The sequence below is a fragment of the Papio anubis genome, chromosome 2, assembly GCF_008728515.1.
Source record: "Papio anubis isolate 15944 chromosome 2, Panubis1.0, whole genome shotgun sequence".
Classification (NCBI taxonomy): domain Eukaryota; kingdom Metazoa; phylum Chordata; class Mammalia; order Primates; family Cercopithecidae; genus Papio; species Papio anubis.
In genome coordinates, this window is record NC_044977.1 from 45,168,079 (window position 1) to 45,183,826 (window position 15,748).

A 15,748-nucleotide genomic window follows, 5' to 3' on the forward strand; every position below is an offset into this window, starting at 1 on the left:
CAATAATGACATATTTAAGGGCATTCTGCTTACAAAAATTAAAAGAACAGATAATATACAGTGCTGGTGAGAGAAAAGGGAAGGAAGACTAGCCCTCTCATGCCATGATGACAATACAATTGAGTACAGCATACTATGTTTAAAAAAAAAAAGCCCTAGAAAGGCATGGTGGGTCACACCTGTAATCCCAGCACTTTGAGAGGCCAAGGTGGGAGGATCACTTGAGGCCAAGAGTTCGACATCAGCCTGGCCAACATGGCGAAACCCCATCTCTACTAAAAATACAAAAATTAGCTGGACATGGTGGCGCATGCCTGTAATCCCAGCTACTCGGGAGGCTGAGGCAGGGGAATCGCTTTAATCCAAGAAGCAGAAGTTGCAGTGAGCTGAGATCACGCCACTGCACTCCAGCCTGGGTGACAGAGCGAGACTCAGGGGTTGGGTGGGGGGTGTGGGGGGTGTAGGGGGGATAAGTCCCGCTAAAAGATAGTGGCCAAGCCACTGTGTCACACCTGTAACCACAGCACCTTGGGAGACCTAGACAAAAGGACTGCTTGAGGCCAGGAGTTGGAGCCTAGCCCGGGCAACATAGGGGGACCTCATCTCTACAGAACTAAACAATTATCGGGGCATGGTGATGCATGCCTATAGTTCTACCTACTCAAGAGGCTGAGGTAGGAAGATCCCTTGAGCCCAGGAGGTCAAGGCTGCAGTGAGGTATGATCCAAGCCACCGCACTCCAGCTTAGGGGACAAAGTGAAACCCTGTCTCAAAAAAAAAGATGGAAATACCATCTGGCGGGCAGCGTTGGCTCCGCGCCTGTGTCCCAGCACTTTGAGAGGCAGTAGGCCGGATCACCACGAGGGTCAGGGTTTTGAGACCCTCACCATGTTGGCCAGGCTGGTCTCAAACTCCTGACCTCAGGTGATCCACTCGCCTCGGCCTCCCAAAGTGCTGGGATTACAGGCGTGAGCCACCGCGCCCGGCCGTATATATAGTTTTTTCTTAATAAAAGGTGAATAATACTCAGGTAGTTTTTAAGAGTATGGTTCTAGCCCAGAGTTCCCGTTTGGAAATCTGGGCTAGTGTGAGCTCAGCAAATCCAGAGACAGCTTGGTTCATTTCCTGATATAGAGATGCTAATCCTCCCTCCAACCTGGCTCTAGAGTCATCCAGTCTCCTAGGTTCCCCTAGACCTTATGATAACTAGTCCTGACCTCCTTGCAACCTAAAACCAAAACAGATATTCTAGATCCTCCATTCTGCAGGCCCACACTTTGCTGGCTGATATGTTTTCTTCAATACCACTATGCCTCAATGAGAGTATTCTCTTCACTGGAGAACTCCCTCACAGTTCACATCAGGAACTGTGAATGGCAGAAGATCTCCCACCAGCCACAGATTTATGGAACCAATCCAGCCAACTAGACTAATTTGAGCTACAAATGAAGTATCCAAAGAAGAGCCACCAAGCATGTGCATGTATTCCCCCCACCATTAATTATAATCTTGTGTACTGCAATCCAGGCTGAATAGCACCAATTTTCCTGGACCAGATAAACTGGGCAGTGAAGAAAACCACCAAGTCAATTAATTTTAATTGCCAGGATAGTATTTACCCAACCTCCGGTAAGTGTTAATACTTCAAATTTTCTAAAATCGAAGCTCCATGGCCTAAGGAATCCCCACAGGCCCGGCCCTTTCTCAAGGTCTGCTTCAGAGGTTCTCATATTCATTGGTGCACGTCTAAAATGTCACAGACCAAACTACAGACTAAAATCTAATTCTCAGTGACCCCAACCACAGCCCAGACCCACACTTACCAGATGTCATCTACTGAAGAGCCCACACAGGTTCGGAACTAGGCCATCCCGGCCCATCTGGAATAACTCTTCAGTCCTTAGGCCAGTATTTATTAATTATACTACATCTGTCTATTCTATTATGCATTCCCTGCATCTTCTCTACTATTTAGCACTCCCTCTTGCTTCAAACGCGATCCTTTCTATTCACAGGAACTCCTATCTCCTTCTTTCCTTCCCTGAGAAACGCTTCAGTTATTTCCATAATGAAATACCTAACGTATCTGCACAATGAACACCCCCCAGAATCCTCAAGACTCCTCCACAGCCACCTCCCCGCATTCCTCCACCTCTCCGGCATCTTTCCTCCGGCCCCTCTCCCTGTTCGCACTCCCACTACGTTTCCTGCAAGCATTCCCTTTTCTCCAACCCCTGCCCTTCCCTTCTCCCAAAGAGCACACTCCGGCAGCAACAGTGACTGAGGCCTGCGGTGCATAAAGCACTGCACCAGGCACGGTGGACAGAGCCCTGGTGTCTCCCCAGCCTTTTCACACCCACACCCAGCACCCTCTGTCCTCCCCGTGCAAACATCCCACCTCCTCCCCTACCTCTGACACCCGCCTCCAGCCTCGGAGGCCGCCTTCTCGCCTCCGCCACCCCCGTCATTATCCCTCCTCAACCCCCCAACCCACCCTCCGCGCCCTGCTTCCTCACGTCCCCCGGCCAGCCCCAGCGTTTCCCTCGGCCTCGGCCGGCCCCCTGGCCACCCCCAGCCTCGCCACGGCTCGCTCCCCCCGGGGTCAGGCCGTTACCGCCGCGCGCTCCCCCCGCGCGCCGCCCCCTCCCCCTCCCCCGCCCTCCCCCGGGCCCGGGCCTGCCAGGCCGAGCGCTTTACCGCGGGCGGGCGCCGAGTCGCGCGGTCACCGACTGCAGGCGGCGGCAGCTCCAACCTTTCTAGGGGCCTTGAGAGGAGGGGAAGGGGGGAGGGGGGAGAACTTTTGCTGTGGCAGCTTCGGCAACAGCTCCCACCCCTGCGCCTTTCTCCTCTTCCTCCCCCTCCTCCTCCTCCTCCTCTTCCTCCTTCTCTTCCTCCTCCCAGAGCAGTAGAGACGCAGACATGCCCCAGCTAGAGCGCCGCCGCGGTCGCCGCCACTGCCGGCCCGGTGCATTGTGGGAAGCCCCGCACACGGGAAGCGCTCCGCGGCGCCCGCCCTCGTCTGGCGCAGAGACCTGGCTGGGAGGACACAGCGTGGCTTCGATTCCGGCGCCTGCGTGTCACCAGCCCAGGGTGGCCGTGGAAGCTGGACCCGAGCTGCAGGCCCCCCAGGCTGGGCCCGGGAAGAAAGCGGTTTGAAAAAGATCGGAACTGAGGAACTGTCTTAGAGCGGGGGACTCCCTGCTCCTTCAGCCTTAACCAATGCCCAGCGTTCAGAGAAGTGGAGGACTCGGGGATTCGGGAGCTTTTCAGGCCTGGGGAAATGGAAGGGTCGGGGACCTAGATGAAAGGTTATTTGCCAGAAATATCTTGGCTTTTTCACTTATTCTCTCTTAACTAGTCCTCCGCCGCCACCTCCAGTGGTTGGCCTCTACCACCTTCAAATGCCACCTTTTCCGGCAGACGTAGCCCTGCGTCCTTGAAACTGGCAAACCCTATTAGTGTCCGCAAGCTAAGATGCAGGGTGTGGGCATAGAGACGGATCAAGAGATCCGGCCCTGGACCCTCTTGGGCAGAACTTTGCCCTTCTCATTTCACCTGAAGCCCAAACTTTGTATGGCAAAGACTTGGTAATGATCTCTATAGAGCTAGGATTACACAGTTGTCTCATCCTTTGGGGGCCCTTGAGCCAAATTGTGACCTCCTTAATGGTGCCTTCATCAACTAACATTAGGCGCCCTGAGGTGCTTGTGCATACTGCCATCGTTTACAATTATTCATCTTTGTGTACCCACCTTAGCACAAGGTCAGCCATATAACATAAAAGATGCTCAGTGAATGTTGAGTAATTGTGAGCATCTGGAACTTGCAGTTGGGATAAAACGCCTTCATTGCGATTTCTTCATAATAATCTGAAGATTCCATTTAGCACCTCTCTGCGGTACTTAAACGTAACCTTTGAGGGGAGAGGAAAAAGAAAAGGCATGAAAATATCTATAGAGCCATTTCTGGTGTCCTCTTTCCCTTTTCCACACCCACCTTCCCACCCCTTGCCAACTAAATGTTCATTTGAATAGTGCTTTTTGGCAAAACTCCAAACTCCTGCATTATGCACTTGTGATGACACTGAATTAGATTAGTGTCTGCAAGGTTAATGTTCCCTCAGGCATTAACCTTAGTAAATTTTGATGCCTGTTTAGAAATAGCTAAGGCCCAGAAGTTCAGCTTAATTTAGACACAGGTAACTAAGAGAAAGAGTAAACCACAGCTCTACAATCAGCTCGCTCTGTGTGCTTTTCCCATTAAAAAATACAAATTTTAATAAGATGACTGCGCATATTCTGAATGTTAATTGCAACAAAACAGTGATACAAGTTAGAGCCAAGGGACAGTTATCTGGAGGACAGCCTTCTGGCAACTTCTAGCACCTGCAATGGCATCAAATTCAGATGTCGTAATAAAAAACACCTCTGGCAGCAAGGAACCCGACTCAGTATTAGGCAGTGGGAAAACTAATAACTGATTGGTTTGCTATTAGGAGTAGATCTAGGTCTCTGCTCAGCAGCCTAACGAAGAAGCAATAGAGAAACAGCTGTCTAAAATGGGCAGAATAAAGAGCACTACAGGGATAGTAACAGCAGAAGCAATGGTGAGAAGCAAGTTTAGGTCCTTTGTAAGTTAAACTGGAGAAACTTCTCAGCTTCAGGTTGGCTTTCCATGCTCCTCTTGCTCATTTCCCTAAACACCACCCATGGGTACTCAGCCTACTTACTTTCCCTTTTTTTTTTTTTTAACTTTTTATTTTGAAATAATTATAGCCTCACAAGAAGTTGCAAAAATAGTCCAGAGTCCCGTGCTTCCCCCAATGGTGACATCTTATAAAGCTCTAGTAAGACATCAAAACCAGTGTCAACCTAAATAACAGAGAGGCTTTCTAAAAGAAAATGTTTATTTGGGAATAGAGCATTGCAATGAAAATATGCATCTCATAGTTAACTCTCTGCATAGACAAAGGTGTTTAAAGGAAAAAATGGAAAGGATTACATAATTGTTTTGAAATAATTATCCTTGACTATAAAGATCAATAACAAGGGTGACGCCAGTCCGAGGTTGGACAGGCATTTGCTGGGCAGATGTCCTTGCAGAAGTATTTTTTGTGTAAGGTTGTGATGGCCTTTGTGCAAGGTTGTGGTTTTTGCAGTCTTTTTTGATAGTTTTTGTTATCAGGCATACAAATGTAAGAACCCTGTCTTTCGTAGCCTTCCCTAGCTCTATTTGTCAGGGTTTCTTAACATTAGTGACTCCATTTTGATTGTGACAACTTTCACACCAGGAAACCGACAACGGTACATTACTGTTTACTAGACTACAGAATGTATTATTTGCCATTTTCTTAACCTGTGTTCTGTTTAGTGTGTGTGTGTGTGTGTGTGTGTGTGTGTGTAGTTCAGTGCAACTTTGCCTCATTTACACATCCTTGTAACCACTCCTATAATCAGGACATAGAACTGTTCCATCACCACAAAATAACTCCCTCATACTACCTTTTTGTATTCACAAATCCCCCTCCCTACTGCAACTGCTCTACCAACTCCATGCCTGTCCTCTAGTAACCACTAATCTATTCTCCATCTCTATATTTTCATCATTTCAAAAATGTTATGTAAGTGGAATCATATAGCATGTAAACTTTTGAGATTGATGTTTTAACCTAAACATAAAGGTCCACAGCTCAAGCAAATCTAAAGGGCACAGCCACTTGCAGCTGATGGTTTCCAAGTGGGAATGTGATATTTAGGAAATCAAGAGAAGTCAGGAATCTGAGTTTTGGGGTGAAATCTCCCAAATATTAAATGTTGACAACTCATTGCATTTTTTTTTAAGAATACAAAAGCATGTCAGACAAAACAGGCCTGTGGGCCAGTTTAAGCCCATAGCCCACAATATATCTTCCCTGATGTTACCTAACCCACAGAGGCTGGAACCACTGTTCTGACGAGTGAGATTCTCAGGGGCTCTATGGCCTCTTTCCTCTCTTCTGGCTCTGGAATTAGGTCTGAGGCTTGGTCTTTGCACTCCTTCCAGGAGAAGAATGTGCTTCCATCTGTTTCCTGCAAAGACTTCACCGGGTCTTCATACCCTCCTCTAGTAACATCTTTGCTTCCTTTTTTCTAATATTCTCAGACTCAGGACTAGATGGAAGTTCTGTCTTCTGTATCCTTGTGGCTCCCTACAGCGCTAGCCATTTGTCAGAGCTGGTTCTACCTTAAGGATAAACTTGTCCTTTTCTTTGCAAAGCTCTAAATTCATAGCTTTGCTACAGTTTAGACCTGCCTCTACTGCATCATTCCTACTGTACCCAGAAAAACATGGCTTTTCCTATTTCTAAAGGAGTTCTTTTCCTGGGACGTTTCCCCCTGAGTTCCTGCTTCAGATATGCTTCAGGCCTGGGGAAATGGAAGGTTTGGGGACCTAGGTGAAAGGTTATTTGCCAGAAATTTCTTAGCTTTTTTTGTTTATTCTCTCTTACCTAGCCCTCCGCTGGAGCGCAAAGGGCATCCCAGATCACTGATATATTGTAAAATTAATGAATAGCCTACTGTCTCCTACTTAGGATATAGAGTGTAGGTAGTTTCTTGAGTTTGAGACAATAAACCCTGCACCTCTTAGAAGCATGTAAAGAAGGTACTAGGTTGCACTAAAGTTCATCAGCTGTGAGATAACTATGGTTTAGAGGAGCACAAGGGAAGACACCACCGAGAGGCCAAGATACACAAGAATGAATGAAAATGAGGTCTTGGGCCAGGATGATATTAGTGGGTAAGGAAAAAATAAAATAATATAAGGATGGTATCTACTAGTGCCTAGAGGTTAGTCTGTTGATTAAGTCCACAGATTCTGTAGCTGAAGTCAAGTGAAGTCAGGGTTTGAATCCTGACTACCACTTACTGGCTTTGCAATCTTAGTTACTTAACCTCTCTGTGCTATCAAGTGCCCCATCTAGCAAATGGAACTAAGAATAATACCTTCTTTTTAGGGATGTTATGGCTATTAAATATTAATAACATGGAGTAGCTTAGTGTTTATTTATTTTAGAGACAGGGTCTCTGTTGCCCAGCCTGGAAGGCAGTGGTACAATCATGGTTCACTGCGGCCTCAAACTCCCAGGCTCAAGCGATCCTCCCACCTCAGCCTCCTGAGTACCTGGGACTGCAAGTGTGCACCACCATGCCTGGCTGGTTTTTGTATTTTTTGCAGCAATAGAATCTGGCAGTATTGTCCTAGGCTGACATTGAACCCCTGGCCTCAAAGTGAGCCTCCCACCGCGGCCTCCCTAAATACTGGGATTACAGGCATGAACCACCACACCTGGCAATGTAAAGCAGAACAATAACTGACACATAGTTAAATGTTCTATGTGGTGTTGATATTGTAGTTGCTATTATTACTATTTAAAATAACCTAAAGGTAATATGAAGCAAATTTCCTAAACATAAAATTCAATAGAGAAAAGACATTAGTTTCTACAAGTGGATTGGGGTGAGGAAAAGAATAGAAACTAGACAAGGACAAAAAAAAAAGTGATGAGAGAAATGATTTAGATGGGAAAATAACTCAGAATGTTTACCATGGGGAATAAAAAGGGTATACGATAGGTAGATGACACTAGGAAAAAAATTAACCTGCAAAAAAAAAAAAAAAAAACCTGCCATTATTCAGATATTTTATTTCTGAGCATAATCTTTGCCTGAACAATTTTATAAGGCTGATGAGCTGATGACATTGGTCTATTGTAAGGATGCTTGCTACTTTCTATCCAGCCAACACCAGTGAATCAAGTGCCTACCTCTTCTTTCCCAAAGTTTAACCAGAATGAAGACAAGTTAACTATTCATGTATTAAAGCTGTGGGTTTTCATAAGAGAAATAATGACAATTTGTATCATCCCAAAGTGTTACAGAGATCTCACAATTTGCTTATTGCCAAGATGGTGCAATATAATGCAAAAATGATTTTTTTCTTTCTTGTTTTTACTGTCTTAATATGATTGGAATTAAACAGCATGTGAGAGTTCTGGACTCATCAAAGTATGTCAAAACTACCCTGTTATATGTAGCAATTCAACACAGAGAAAGAGGATTCATTTTCCCTCCATTACTATCTTTTAACTTGCCAATATTTGGCTTAAATATTTATTTAAAACCCACATGCCAAGTGCTACAAATGGCACCACAAAAGGGGTAAAACAGATACAGGGTTGCACTGAAGCCCATCAGCTGTGCAATAGCTATGGTTTGGAGGACACAGGAAGATATGGGGAAAAGGTCAAAACAGGCAGAGACACAATAATTAAGCATTGGGGTTAACGCTGTTTTACCTTTTCTTTCCTACTTGATTTTCCACGAAGGCAACCATTTTACGCTTCCTGAAGAAAAGTATGTGGCTATGTAAGAACCCAGTGTTAGGGTTCAAAGAAGATTAAGACATGTTCTAAGTTCATGAGAAGCTGTAAACTAATGGAGGAAGCCGGGCACAGTGGCTCATGCCTGTAATCACAGCACCTTGGGAGGTGGGAGGATCGCTTGAGCCCAGGAGCCGGAGGCCGGCCTGGGCAACATAGTGAGACTCCATCTCTACAAAAAATCAAAAAATTAGCTGGGCATGGTGGCACCTGTAGTCCCAGCTATTTGGGAGGCTGAGGTGGGAGGATCACTTGGGCCTGGAAGGTTGAGGCTGCAATGAGCTATGATCACACCATTGCACTCCAGCCTGGGCATACAGAGTGAGACACTGTCTTAAGAAAAATTTTTAAAATGAAATAAAATAAATAATGGAGGAGGCAGATAAAAGGTGAGACAATTTCAGCATTATGTGCTGTGATCACATAGAAGGATATCAGGGGTGCTTTGGGTTCCCACACTGATGTAGCCTACAGATTGGTGTATCTTTCTGATACCAAAATAATACTTTTCCACCAGGTTTATACATCTAAAAATCTACACATGAAATTCTTTACAAAGATCAAACATTATGCAGGACTTTCACATTGAAAGAAGCATTTATCTCCTGATCATTAAAAAAGTGTAAGTTTTGAGGCAAGTCCTTTCCAACACACACACATCTTGTAATGATTGCAGAATAATCTCCACCCTCCATGAACAAAATATAAGCAAGTAAGGTTGAAGAGCAATGCAAGTTGAAAATCAGGTGAAAATGATATGCAGCAGTGGTAGTGAATGATATGACAGTGATAAAATAGATAACTTTCTGGTGGGAGGAGACCATTTTACCTTTTCTTTCACTAGTTGATATTTCCTAAAGGTAACCATTTTGCACTTTCTCAAAGAAAATTAGGCAGCTACATAAGCTTCATTTTTCCCTTATAATAAAAAGGGGGTGGTTGTAGGGTGGGGCATACGAGACAGCGCATAAAATAGCTGATTTGGGGTTTCGTTTTGTTTGTAAGAAAATAAGTTGCACTGTCACTGTTAGTCATTAACCATCTAGCCTCAGGGCACACATCATCTAAGTCTGCCTGTGCCCACCCCTAAACTTCCTGTACGGAGGACACCCAAATAACTGATATCCCAAAGGAGAGCCCCAAGTAGGCAAAAACTGTTCATATTTGGGGCATTTTGTTTAAAAAGCCAGGGAAGTGTGCAGTATATTGAGAAAGTTTCCTTTTTTTTTTTTTTTTTTAATTTATTTTTTTAAGACAGAGTTTCTCTCTTGTTGCCCAGGCTGGAATGCAATGGCGCTATCCCAGCTCACTGCAACCTTCACCTCCCAGGTTCAAGCAATTCTCCTGCCTCAACCTCCCGAGTAGCTGGGATTACAGGCATGTGCCACCATGCCTGGCTGATTTTGTATTTTTTGATAGAGATGGGGTTTCTCCATGTTGGTCAGGCTGGTCTCGAACTCCTGACCTCAGGTGATCCTCCCTCCTTGGCCTCCTAAAGTGCTGGGATTACAGGTGTGAGCCACCACACCCAGCCTCTTAATGTTTTGCTGTTAACAAGATTAACGTTAATTAATCCTGGAAGCTCCATTTATCCAAAATACTACATTCCCCAAAATGCCAGATAGGAGAGCTATTATAGAAAAGAAAAATAAAGTATTTGAATACAAGTTAATTGCTATAAAACCTTTATTATATATACCTATGGCACAGACTGTTGTAAGAAACAGTGTTACCATCAGTCTTTAAAAATCACATAAGTTGGCTCAAGCCTGTAATCCCAGCACTTTGGGAGGCCGAGACGGGCGGATCACAAGGTCAGGAGATCGAGACCATCCTGGCTAACACAGTGAAACCCCGTCTCTACTAAAAAATGCAAAAAAAACTAGCCGGGCGGGTTGGCGGGCGCCTGTAGTCCCAGCTACTCGGGAGGCTGAGGTAGGAGAATGGCGTAAACCCGGGAGGCGGAGCTTGCAGTGAGCTGAGATCTGGCCACCGCACTCCAGCCTGGGCGACAGAGCAAGACTCCGTCTCAAAAAAAAATAAATAAATAAAAATAAATTTTAAAAATCACATAAGTTGTGTTCTAGAACCTCGGAAAAGGAAGATAATGGCATCAAAATCTGAATACATAGTAACAATAAATATATTGAAAGCATACACAAAGTATGGGTTTAATGTTAATTCAGATGTTTAATGTTTACTTTATAGCTACTACACGTTAGGAGAAACAAGAACAGATATAATCCCCAGTGGGCTGTGATTTTTCCTACAGACTTTGTCTTCTGTCATAGCAGGCTTGTTTTTGGAGGAACCAAAAGTCTCTTACGCCACAGATACATATTTTGATCTCATTTCTGACTTCTTTCCTGGCAGAAAGGAGAGAATAATATCACAAAGGCAAAGACATTGGAACTTGAGATCACCTCTTGAATAATTTTTTTAAAAAGATAACATGGCCAGGTGGAGTGGCTCACACCTGTAGTCCCAGCACTTCAGGAGGCCAAGGCAGGAGCATCACTTGAGCCCAGGAGTTCAAGATTAGCCTGGGCAACATAGGGAGACCCCCAACTCTACAATAAATACAAAAAATTAGCCGGGTGTGGTGGTGCATGCCTGTGGTCCCAGCTACTTGGTGGGCTGAGGTGGGAGGGTTGCCTGAGCCTGGGCAGTCGAGGCTGCAGTGAGCTATGATCACCGTTGCACTCCAGCCTAGGTGACAGAGTAAGACTCTATCTCAAAAAATAAATAAGTAAATAGATAATGTTACTAGGGTGAGAATGAGCCCTCCTTTCGATTGCTCAATCGTAGTTTTTGAATACCTAGTATGTGTCAGGCAATGAGCTGAGTGTCAGGGATATTCAGTCCATTGAGAAATCCGTACATCTGTTTTTTTATTCATCAAACAAATTGTTATCGAATATCTGGTACTATACCAAATACCAGAAATACTATGGTAAATGAAATACTCTTCTAGCCCAGAAGCTTACAACCATCAGTTAGTGGAGTAAAACAGGTGAATAAGCTGCTTCACTGCAGGGTGATACATTCTAATGTAGAGATGAGCACCGGACGCTGGAGGAGGACACTGGAGGAGGACCTATGCAGCCTGGGGCTGGGACAGCTTCCCCAATGTGACATTTTAGCTGAGACATGAAAGGGGGTGGTACTGGTGGAGTCCTGAGCAGAGGAAGAAGATGGCATGTGCAGAGTCCTAGTGCCAAAGAGAGCTCAGTGTGTTCAGGGACCTGTGAGTCGTTCCGAATGAATGCATGCAGGAAGTGGTAAAAAAGAAAAAAAAAAATTGATACTGCAGTGGAAAGCACCGGCAAGCTCCAGAGTGCCTTGTGGACTTAGTTGAGGCATCTGACCTTCCTTTATCCCAAGAACAGGCTTTCCCAAAATGTGGCTGGATGATAAGAAGATCTTAGATAGTACACAGAATACAGTTTTTTATTTTCGTAGTTAATGGAGTGAACATGCATAGAAATATATATATATATTTCATACACCCAACACATGGCTTATCTTATATTATTGCTTAGGATGAGATTGAGTGACAAAAGTAATTCAACTGACAGACAGAATACTACCTAGATTATAGTTGGTACATGAATAACCATGAATGACTGATGTTTGGGCAAAAATGCCTGAGGCTGACAGATTGCCATGGAAAGCTTTTATGTAGGGAAGTCGCATAAGAATACTTATAGGTTAGAAAGAACACTGGTTGTGGAGAATAGATAAGGACAGTATTTGCCAAACTTCTGGTTAAGTCGCATGAGTGGATTCTGAAATAAAATTTAAAGTTGTGCTGGGTGCAGTTGTGCACACCTGCAATCCCAGCTACTGGGAAAGCTGAGATGGGAAGATTACTTGAGCCCAGGAGTTCAAGAGTGGGAGGGTTTGCAGTGGAGAAATCACATGATCACAGCCTGGGCAACACAGTGAGACCCCGTCTCAAAAAAAATTATTTTTAAATTTTCTTAAAGTTGTAACTGGCAGGGTTTTTTCAGTAAAACATAATAGGATACAATAAACAGTATCAGACAGCTTCACATACAATCAGATGGCACCACACATAACAATACTTTTAATTTTACATATGCACCTATAAGCATGCATGCATGTGTGTAAGTGTTACTAGGTTACAGCACAAAATATTTTTCTTACTGTGGGTCAAAGTCAAAGAAAGTTTAAAATTCACTGGAAACAGACCAATTAGGAGTCTGTTGCAGTATTTTATTCATTCAATTAGTGTTTATTGAGTACATATTATGTAACAGGTGCTATTCTAGGCACTGAGAATATGGCTGGTGAACAAAATTGATAATGTGCCTGATCTCACAACATTTACACTTTGGTGAGGAGAGGATACAATGAGCAAGTAACCAAATAAGTTCCTAAGACAACTTAAGAGAAGTCAAGTTCTTTAAAAAGCAATAAATCCGAGGGAGAAATGTAGGCTCCATACAGGCTAGTCTCTTCTTTTTTCTTTTCTTTTCTTTTCTTTTTCTTTTCTTTTTTTTTTCATTGCCTTGTTCCAAGCATGGAGAATAGGAATAGTGCTTGGAACATAATAGCTGCTCAGTAAGTATTCATTGAATGAATGAATGAACGAATCATTCAATGAAGGATGCTGTTGACTTGGGTAGTTACGATAGAAATTAAGAGAAGTAGATGGGTTCAAGATATATTTAAGAGGTGAAATAAATGGGGTTTAGTGAGAAAAGTAGGATTTGGGGGTTAAGAGATAAAAATGAGATGAATCGTTTCTCTACAACCTACTCTAAAGATAGTAACCAGAGTGATCATGTGATTTCTCCACTGCAAACCCTCCCACAGCTTCCTGTTGTACTCAGAGTAAAGCCCAGGCTCCTTACAATGGCCAAGAATGCTGCCCATGACCTGGACTTGGGTACCTCACTAACCTCATCACTAAAAATCTTCCTCTTTCTCTCTCTGTTCCAGCCACACTGGCCACCTTGCTGTTCCCCAAACCCCCAGTTAAGACTCTGGTCAAGGCATTTGCACTCACTGCCCCCTCTTGAAATGCTCTTCTCCCAAATATTCAGATAGCATAGACCTCTCTTTCTTCAAGTGTCTCCTTCTTGGAGAGGTCTGTTCTCACCACCTAATATTACAACTCATGTACCTTGATATGCATTCTTCTGCCTGCTCAATTTTTCCCCATAGCACTTATTGTGAGATGTGTGTATGGGGTGTGTGTATGTGTGTGTGTGTGTGCAGCACTCTAACATACTATTATAGTCGATTATCCTCATTGTCTGTCTCCCACAGGAATGTCACTATCCATGAGCCTAAAGCAGTTTGGCACATTATAGGTGCTCCATCAATATTTGTTGAAAAAACAAATAAAGACAACTCTCAGGTTTCTGGTTTGAGCAACCGGGTGACTGTGGCTCATTGAGGCAGGAAACACAGAAGGATACAGGGTCTGATGGGAAGTGACAAGTTCCTTTTTGGACGTGCTGAGTCCGTGTCTTGTGAGACCAATGTCGAGGTGGGAATTCCCTTTAGGCAGTTGAATATATGGGTCTCGTCCTCCAGAGAGCCACAGATATAAACTTGAGGGATCACTGGCTTATAGATGGCATTTGAATGGATGAGACAGCAAGAAAATGTATACAGAGATGAAGAGAAGACCTTGGAGAAGCAGCAGGAGCTAAAAAACAGCAATAGTAGAAGAGCCCACAAAGGAAAGAGAGCAAGAGATGGAGTTGGGATGAAAAGCAGTTGTGGAAATTCATGGGAGAGTAGTTTTAAGAAGGGAGGTGTATTTAATATCTATTCCTGTGTAAAACTTATTCCAGCCTCATAACTATATATAATTATTATGTATCAATTAAAAATACATTTTAAGGCCAAGCGTGGTGGCTCACGCCTGTAATCCCAGCACTTTGGGAGGCTGAGGCAGGAGGATCACTTGAGGTCAGGAGTTCGAGACCAGCCTGACCAACATGGTGAAATCCCAGCTTTACTAAAAATACAAAAATTAGCCAGGCATGGTGGTGGGCACCTGTAATCCCAGCTACTCAGGAGACTGAGGCAAGAGAATCACTTTAACCTGGGAGGTGGAGGTTGCAGTGAGCCAAGATCGTGCCACTGCACTCCAGCCTAGGTGACAGAGCAAGACTCTGTCTCAAAAAATAAATTTAAAATAACCCAAAATTTAGTGGCTGAAAGCAAAACACATTTATTATCTCACTGTCTGATAAAACACATTCTGTCTCTCTACACTGTCACACAGAACACTGCTAACACCAGGTGTACAGGGTTTTTTCCACACTGAAAATTCTCTGACACCAGTTGGGTGTCCTACAGTTCAATTCTGACACTATCTACCTGGAGTTTGGGTCAGATCCCACAAGTTAGGGGCTCATTCCCACAAGACTGCTCCCACCAAAGATGCCAGTCTCAAGTCCAGGCCTCTTGTGCTTCTGATCCACCCACTGTAAGTTGGGGTGCAATCATCTCCTCATGTGCAATAATTTTCTAAAATGGGGCACAGAACTCAGAAAAACACTCTATTTACATTTATGGTTTATCATAAAGGGTACTGCTAAAGCAAACTAAAATGGCCTGAGAAAGATTCCATACTTCTATATTTGAGTCCTTGTGGATGAACCGTAACCTAGCTTAATAGTCAGACAAAATTGAAAACCTAACTTAGGAGTGGCCGGCCGTGGTGGCTCACGCCTGTAATCTCAGAACTTTAGGAGGCTGAGGTGGGCGGATCACTTGAGGTCAGGAGTTTGAGACCAGCCTGGCCAATATGGTGAAACCCCATCTCTACTAAAAATACAAAAATTAGCTGGGTGTGGTGGCACACACCTGTAGTCCCAGCTTCTCAGGAGGCTGAGGCAGGAGAATTGCTTGAACCTGGGAGGCAGAGGTTGCAGTGAGCCCAGATTGCTCCATTTTACTCTAGTGTGGGTGTCGTAGTGAGACTCTGTCTCAAAAAAAAAAAAAAAAGAAAGAAAAGAAAAAAAGAAAACCTAATTTAGGAGTATGTGCCTGTTACAATAACTGAGTCTTGGCCAATCCCAGCAGCCATACTTCATTCATAGATAGCTAAGTGTTCAAACTGTGTTCCAATAAGGCAGACACCAACCTGTAATCAATCCAGCTGTTTCTGTACCTCACTGCCGATTTCTGTATGTCATATCCTTTGTTTTTGTTTGTTTTGTCTATAAATCTTCTTCCACCATGTGGCTGCACTGGAGTCTCTGTGAATCTGCTGTGATTCTGGGAGCTGCCCGATTCGTGAATCGTTCATTGCTCAATTAAACTCCTTTAAATTTAATTTGG

The 15,748-nt window shown here is 44.1% G+C and overlaps 1 protein-coding gene across 8 annotated transcripts in view; it reads right to left on the minus strand.

Moving 5' to 3' along the window:
* ZNF148 (zinc finger protein 148) overlaps nucleotides 1–2,950 on the minus strand; it is a 140,762-nt gene extending 137,812 nt beyond the window's left edge. For 5 of the 8 annotated variants that reach the window (XM_021934146.1, XM_021934142.1, XM_021934149.2 and 2 more), the window contains exon 1: nucleotides 2,698–2,945. The gene's annotated coding sequence lies outside the window, so the exon portion shown is untranslated. Of the gene's footprint in view, nucleotides 1–1,823; nucleotides 2,395–2,697 lie in introns of those variants that run through there. The other 3 variants (XM_021934144.1, XM_021934143.2, XM_021934145.1) reach the window with 3 other exon arrangements.
* Between the last annotated feature and the right edge of the window lie 12,798 nt (nucleotides 2,951–15,748).